The sequence below is a fragment of the Haliotis rubra genome, unplaced genomic scaffold (assembly GCF_003918875.1).
Source record: "Haliotis rubra isolate DU_JTF1 unplaced genomic scaffold, ASM391887v1 Scf659, whole genome shotgun sequence".
NCBI classification, from domain to species: domain Eukaryota; kingdom Metazoa; phylum Mollusca; class Gastropoda; order Lepetellida; family Haliotidae; genus Haliotis; species Haliotis rubra.
The window spans coordinates 566,078-572,770 of record NW_025767367.1 but is presented as its reverse complement, the minus strand read 5'-3'; the positions used below and the strand labels follow the sequence as shown (position 1 = coordinate 572,770).

The following is a 6,693-nucleotide window of genomic DNA, read 5'->3' as shown; positions in this document are numbered from 1 at the left end:
ATCATATTTAGAAGATAAACATACTGTGTTGGAAAATCAGAGGTATATAACGTGCTTATATGCTTCTAAATTACTTTAATTAACCAATCACAATCCAGTATTTACTGAAGTCATGGTAGAATCATGTACATCAATCAAAGCGATGGGATGCGATAGCGTGCAATCAAACAAATCCGTTGACTTGAACAACAGATCCAGTTAGTGGACTTTGCAACCGGCATAGGTTGCCTGGTAACTGTATGAATACCCGGATTTCACATGTCCGACCTGTCAAAGGACATGTCAACATGAGGTGTCGGTTGTGGCATTGATCCAAGACCAGTGATGACAATAAGCTCACACTGAAACACAAGGATCCCATCTGCCAATGATTGTCCTCGGGGGTGACCATTGTTTTGGTTTAACTAGGTGTTGATGTTGTCGTGTCCCGACGTTGATAATCGCTGCTAACGTTGTCTGCCTCAAATTCGAATATTTACAGACCTCCACCATATGTCTAATGGATGAAATGGCCCTTAAACAGCATTGACTTGCTCCCCACTCAACCTGACACTTCAGTTGATGACTGAATTTACAGAACACATTATGCAGTTAATTGAAGTCATCTGTGCATTGCGATACGTATATTGACCGTAACTGTTCAAGCAAGCATTCCAAACTAGAGATATTTGCGGATACATAAATCCTTGAACGTTGGAGTCTATCACTGTTTTGTGTGTGAGTGAGTGTAGTTTTACGCAGCCTTAGCAATATTCTCGCAATCTCACGGTGCCAGATACCAGAAATAGGCTTCACACATCGTACCCATGTCGGGAATCGAACCCGAGTCTTCACCGTGACGAGCGAACACTTTAACCTCAAGGCTACCCCACCGCCCCATCAACGTTTTGAGGAACCCACATCATATTTTGTTTAATATTTTGCTTCAAATTATTTGTATTAAAATTTTCGGAAACACAATATCACATGTATTATATCACAGCAACTGAATATCTGTGATATGAAATGGTTGGTCAATTACTATAGTACACGTAAAGCCGCAATGTGTTGCATTAAAGACAGTGTATTTGCACAGAGCATGTCCCCTGTACACAGCATATGTTTTTCTCGTTCCTGAGATGTAACTGTTTCAAAATATATTGATACATGGTGGAGGACACAAAGCAATTCTTCGAGGTCACCGTGACCTTAGATATCATCCGCGTCCTGGGCTTTCATGGCGTGCGGGTTGGGCTTGTAATCTCTGGCTTCGCCTTGGCAGCACAGCCGCTATTCATGCAGGCCGAGATAAAACTGGTGCAAGACTTCCGTTACTCCACCTCAGAAACCTCACAAGTAACAAACCAAGCAATTCTAAATGCTACGGAACATCACATGCATGAGAAAATGTGTAAATGGTGACAGGTTTCGTCATATATTGAAAGGAAGTATTCTTTCCATGATACGTCCAAGACGTTTTGATCTCTGTTTGCAATTCAGATTAAACCCTCAAACCTAAAAACACTTTCATCAGAGCAGACTTCCACACCTTTGGAGTCCTTTTCGACCACGATCAGCGGAGTCAATACATACCTGTGACTTAGGACCCGTACATCCGGGTATTTGTGCCACCCGCCTGCTACAGCAACAGAACATTGTCCGGCCTTCCTCGGGTGTTGTGCCAGGTTGTCCTCGGGTGGTGTGCCAGGTGTTCCCTTAGTGTTGCGCAGGTGTTCCTCGGGAGATGTGCCAAGTGTTCCTCGGGAGATGTGCCAGGTGTTCCTCGAGTGTTGTACATCTTGTGGTGCGCAAGGTCTTCCTCGGGTGGTGTATCAGGTGATCTTCGGGTGGTGTGTCAGGTGTTCCTCGGGTGGTGTGTCAGGTGTTCCTCGGTGGTTGCTAGGTCTTCCTCGGGTGGTGTGTCAGGTGTTCCTCGGGTGGTGTGTGAGGTGTTCCTCGGGTGGTGTGTGAGGTGTTCCTCGGGTGTTCTGTGTACAATCAGCAATTAGCTGCATGAGTACGGACAGGAGGTGTCGAGACCATGTGCTGGTGTCTGACTAGACTATCAACAAATCTCTGAAATGGACATATTTTGTAGAAAAAATGTCATAGTGAAAAAATTAAAGTATAACGAAAAGGAGCCCTGAGACTTTCTTCATTTTCAGAGACCCTGAAGCTGTAGAAATCTGGACTTGCCACATTTTTCTAGACTTGCGTGGGCTTTCTTGGATATATCTGCTTCAGGGTCTGTATAGCAGACTAGTGTCTGACGTCAGACACGACTTTTACCTGGGATGGCCTAAAAGTCGGGCCGGGCCAAGGCGGGCCAAATCTATTATTGGCTAATAAACCCATTAACGAAAACCATGCCTACAATTAATCAATGCAACATACACTCATGACAATAATGATCAATCGGAAGCCACAAACGCGTACCATAACAACTTTATTACAATTAAATCGGCTAATATCCGGGAAAACGAGAAGTCCGTGACCTGCCTGACCGTGGTTACGTCTAAAAGTGGAATCGTTAAACGAAACGGGATTTAAAACGTATAAATACTTAAGCCAATTCCGATAAACATTTCCGTCGGCCCGAAAATGGTTTTACATCTATATCCAATCACATACCACCCCATAAATTCACTATTCATCGTATTTAAAGCACGCCCACATTTAAATGATACGATCTCTTCCCCACACTCTCAACATTATCTCGGCCACAATTTTCCGCCCGGCTTGGCCCGAGCCGTCAAAAGCAACTTAAACGTAACACGTATCTTGAATTGTGTTTAATTCCATAGACTGGTATTATATCTACCTAAATATCGCTTTGTAATGTTATAAAATGCAACATGTAAAGATAACTGCTCCGTTAAAATGAAGCCCTTTTCTCTCTCCATTCACAACATAGCCTCAATCAAAAGTGTTTGGTCTCAGTTCAGCCCGACTTGGCCCGTGCTGTCAAAAACAACTTAAGCCTCACACATGTATCTTGAAATGTGTTTAAATCCATAGATTAGCATTATATCTACCTAAATATCACCGTGTGATGTTATAAAATGCCACATGTAAAGATAACTGCTCCGTTAAAATGAAGCCCTTTTTTCTCTCCATTCACAACATAGCCTCAATCAAAAGTGTTTAGTCTCTGTTCAGCCCGGCTTGGCCCGTGCTGTCAAAAACAACTTAAACCTGACACATTTATCCTGATTTGTGTTTAAATCCATAGATTACTATTATATTCACCTAAATATCATCACAGATTCGCTCAGCGTAGTATTTGAGGTAAAACGTTGCTCAAAGTGAAGCCCTATTTTCTATACATTCTCAACAAAGACAGAGTATCACAAGCTTCCGGTCCGGCTTGGCCCGTGCTCTCAAACGCACCTTATACCTCAGAGATGTATCTTGAAATCTGTTCAAATCCATAGATTGGTATTATATCTACCGAAATATCACTTTGTAATCTTATCAAAGGTAACATGTAAAGATAAGATCATATGAAAATAGGCTGCTACTGCCAGGCTCGACCAAGAATATCCTGTATTCTGAACCACTAAAAAAAACCCCACCTCTTTCAAGCATTTCATGTCATATAATTGGGTATAATATCTTCTAAAAAAATTTAAGTTAATTTTATGTGTAAATCATATCACGAATAGCTTCAACCTGCCATCTGTAACTGTACTAGTATATATATATACGTTATGAAGAAACCGTGGAGTAATCAATAACACTGAAAGCCCCTGAACGGTAAATAAGGGCAACAATGGAGTAAGTTAATTGAATCACAACACCTAGCTGATTGCAATAAGACAAGGGACAATTAAGCAAGCAGGTTACAGGTGAAATTAACAGGTGTATTCATTTCTTTAGCCCGCACAGAGCTCGGATTGAACACTGGGCTTCACTTTAAGCAACGTGTTAGATTCAAATACATGTACAAAGCTTTGAGCCTCAATAAAGAGGTATTTAGGTAGATGTAATACCAATCTATGGATTTAAACACATTTCAAGATACATCTGTGAGGTTTAAGGTGCGTTTGAGAGCGCGGGCCAAGCCGGACCGGAAGCTTGTGATACTGTGTCTTTGTTGAGAATGTATAGAAAATAGGACTTCACTTTAAGCAACGTGTTTGCTTCAAATACTACGCTTTGAGACGTTTTTAGGTAGATATAATACAAATTTATGGATATAAACACATTTATATAAGATACATGTTTGAGGTTAAGGTCGTTTTTGACAGCACGGGCCAAGTCGGGCTGAACAGAGACTAAACACTTTTGATTGAGGCTATGTTGTGAATGGAGAGAGAAAAGGGCTTCACTTTAACGAACCAGTTATCTTTACATGTGGCATTGTGTAACATCACACGGTGATATTTTGGTAGATATAATACTAATCTATGGAATTAAACACAAATCAGGACATATGTGTTCGATTTAAGTTGTTTTTGAGAGCCCGGGGCAACCGGACCGAACGCTTGGGATACTGTGTGGTTGTTGAGAATATGTAGAAAAGATAGCTTCACTTTCAGCAACGTTTTTGCTTTAAATACTACGCTTTGAGACTCTGTGAAGTGATATGTACGTAGCAATAATACTAATCTATGGAATTACATACAAATCAGGACATATGTGTGGGGTTTAAGTTGTTTTTGACAGCACGGGCCAAGCCGGACCGAAAGCATGACTGTGTGATACTGCGTGGTTGTTGAGAATGTATAGCAAATAGGGCTTCACTTTAAGCAAGGTGTTTGCTTCAAATACAACGCTTTGAGACTCTATGAAGACGTACTTAGTTAGATATAACTCTATTCTAGAGATATAGACAGAAATCAGGATTCATGTGTGATGTTTAAAGTGTTTTTGACAGCACGGGCCATGTCTGGCTGAACGGTGGGCACACAATAAGCTCACTGGGATAAAAAGCCCTCGAACAAAAAACCCCTAGGCTAAATGTCCCCAGGACAAAAAGCCCTTGCATATTTCAACCCATAGGATAAAACACCCTCGGTGTATATTTTGAGTTGACAGGTGATAACATGATGTTTTCTAAGCCATTCCTCCCACAGCTGATAGTTGTTACAGGCTCGTCAGTGACGACGTTGTTATTTCAACAATGGAATGAAGTCTACTAAATGTTGTGTCAGAGAACTGGCTTAAATTGGTCACTTCCTCTTATGTTTGATTTTGTTGGGCAGGTACTCATTGTGGTGTTTTAATAAACTAGGTGTTTATTAATATGGTATATTAAGATGGTCAGCGCTATTGTTATTTAAATAAATTGCTGATTTCCTGCTACCTTCCTTAAAGTTTGGAATCCACCGGCCGGCTTTTGGCGACGGTGTTCCCAGCATTCGCTTTTGGCTGGTATTCGACACAATATTAGACTGGTATGAACTGTAGCACAAGTATCAACTGCACAACTGCATTATGTGCTTGGTGATTTACATTTGTGAAAGTATGTGCTAGAAATTTACGACTATGAATATGATCGCTCATATTGCCAAGTAATATAAACATAATATAGTGTTAGACGACATACCTTTGTATAATTTAATGTCAATAATACACTTTTGTCATTCTGAAGTTCATTGTTGTCCATATCGGACGACAGGCAGCCATTGTGCACAACTTGGGGATTTCATATGTTTACGTTCGATTTCCTTCAGATCAAATTACGGGCGCACAGCACCTGTCACAATCTTACACATTGTCAACAGCCTATCCTGTGTTGCGATTTGGCGTGTGGCTCGTGAGAAATTATGTCATTACAAAATACCACGGAAACGTAAGTACCACGGAATCATATGACGGCATGGTTACATATGCTATTTAATGTTATATTATATTGTATTCATGTGGGAATGAAAATAAAAGATTTGTTGGTATTCTATTACATCTCTTCATTGAGGACCTTTTGTCCTACCCATTGAGGGCTTTTTGTCATGGGGGCATTTAGCCTGGGGGTGTTTTGTCTGAGGGTATTATGTCCTTGTGGGCCTATTGTCCTACCACAATCGGTCGAACAGGGATTAAACACTTTGATTCAGACTATATTGTGAATGGAGAGGAAAGGGCTAACTTTAACGAACCAGTTATCTTTACATGTGGCATTTTGTAACATCACACATTGATATTTAGGTAGATATAATACTAATCTATGGATTTAAACGCAAATCAGGATAAAAGTGTGAGGTTTAAGTTATTTTTGACAGCACGGGCCAAGCCGGGCTGAACAGAGACTAAACACTTTTGATTGAGGCTATGTTGTGAATGGAGAGAGAAAAGGGCTTCACTTTAACGAACCAGTTATCTTTACATGTGGCATTGTGTAACATCACACGGTGATATTTAGGTAGATATAATACTAATCTATGGAATTAAACACAAATCAGGACATATGTGTGGGGTTTAAGTTGTTTTTGAGAGCCCGGGCCAAGCCGGACCGAAAGCATGACTGTGATACTGTGTGGCTGTTGAGAATGTATAGAAAATAGGGCTTCACTTTCAAGGCTTTGAGACTATATAAAGACGTACGTAGGTAGATATACCGGTAACTCTTTTCGTTGCTAGGCACCACCAACACCATAACCAAATATTTATTATTCAATCATTTTTCTGAGTGTAATTTTGTTTCAGTAGTATTCTTTTCTTGTCGGATTTTTTCAAATATGTATCCAGCTGTATTGGAACCGGGTACTGGAG

General features: G+C 40.6%; 1 long non-coding RNA gene across 1 annotated transcript; it reads left to right on the top strand.

The window, feature by feature from the left end:
• The first annotated feature begins 4,516 nt into the window (after nucleotides 1-4,516).
• On the top strand, nucleotides 4,517-6,258 carry LOC124257343. Its single transcript, XR_006893245.1, has 2 exons — nucleotides 4,517-4,573; nucleotides 6,130-6,258. It is a non-coding gene; the product is annotated as an uncharacterized LOC124257343 (long non-coding RNA).
• Nucleotides 6,259-6,693: the final 435 nt, after the last annotated feature.